The sequence below is a fragment of the Solanum tuberosum genome, unplaced genomic scaffold, assembly GCF_000226075.1.
Source record: "Solanum tuberosum cultivar DM 1-3 516 R44 unplaced genomic scaffold, SolTub_3.0 scf00054, whole genome shotgun sequence".
NCBI classification, from domain to species: Eukaryota; Viridiplantae; Streptophyta; class Magnoliopsida; order Solanales; family Solanaceae; genus Solanum; species Solanum tuberosum.
Genome location: NW_006238980.1, coordinates 1,161,062 through 1,162,398, shown reverse-complemented (window position 1 = coordinate 1,162,398; position 1,337 = coordinate 1,161,062).

Below are 1,337 nucleotides of genomic sequence, written 5' to 3'. Positions count from 1 at the left end.
AACTTCACTTTCTTGATATTCTTATCGTGCGTAAGGTATGATCTAATTCAATTCTAAGCGACGTTCTACATTTCAGCGATCATGCCTTCCCGTAGAGCTAGCACTAGGAATGCAAATGCCAGGAATGCTAACGCAATTCCTTTAGTCCCAGATCAAGCAGTTTCGAAGGCAGAGTTTCAAAACACTAGTCAACCTTTCGCTCAAAGTATGAATAATCAGAACAATCAGTAGGTCGAGGAAGATAAGCTTAGGGAAATTGCTAAGGTAACCAAGAAAGCTAGAACAGGGAACTATGAGGACTCTCAGCAGAAATCGGGTGGTGGAAATCACTCACAGTTTCGACAAGATCAGATTAGTAGGGCAAAAGGCTCTAAGTCTCAGGGAAGTGTTTCAGTAAATAGGACCTACCCAACTTGTCCAAAGTGTGGTAAGAACCATCCAGGCGAGTGTCTTGCAGGCAGGGAAGGATGTTTCGGGTGTGGCCAGTCTGGTTATAGGGTGAAGAATTGCCCTTCTGCCAGGAAGGGGCAAGAAGGTAACAATACTAGGGCTCAGTCTACAGCTCCAACAGTACCGAAAGGTCACCCAACTCAGCAGGGTAACTCTTTTGGTACAGGTGGCGGACAGCGCCAAAACAGGCTCTATGCTCTTCAGGCTCCCCAGGACCAGGAAGATTCTCTTGATGTGATCACTGGTACGTTTTGAGTCCTTCTTTAGATATTTTGTAGTGTTAGATCCAAGGGCTATTCTTACCTTTGTAACTCTCTTTATAGCAGTAATCTTAGAAGTTAGTCTAGAAACTCCTTCAGAACTCTTCTTAGTCTCTACCCCAGTTGGTGACCTAGTTATAGCTAGAGGGGTATACAGAAACTGCCCTATCTCAGTCTCTCAGAGAATCACCTCAGCAGATCTTGTAGAGTTAGAAATGGTAGACTTCGATGTCATTCTAGGCATGGATTGGTTTAAGTTCTGTCATGCCTCAGTCGATTGTAGAATTCGGGTTGTTCAGTTCCAATTTCCTAATGAGCAAGTCTTAGAATAGAAGGGTAGTAGCTCAGTACCTATATGTTGATTATCTCTTACCATAAGACCCTCCAGTATGTATTCACCCCAGAAAAGAGTTGAATCTTCGCCAGAGAAAGTGGCTTGAGTTCCTCAAAGATTATGATATGAGCGTGTATTACCATCCGGGTAAAGCAAATGTAGTAGCAGATGCTCTTAGCAGATTATCCATGGGTAGTGTAGCACATGTTGAGGAAGAAAGAAAAGAGCTAGCAAAGGATGTTCACAGACTTGCTCGCCTAGGAGTTCGTCTTATGAGCATATCAGATGGTGGT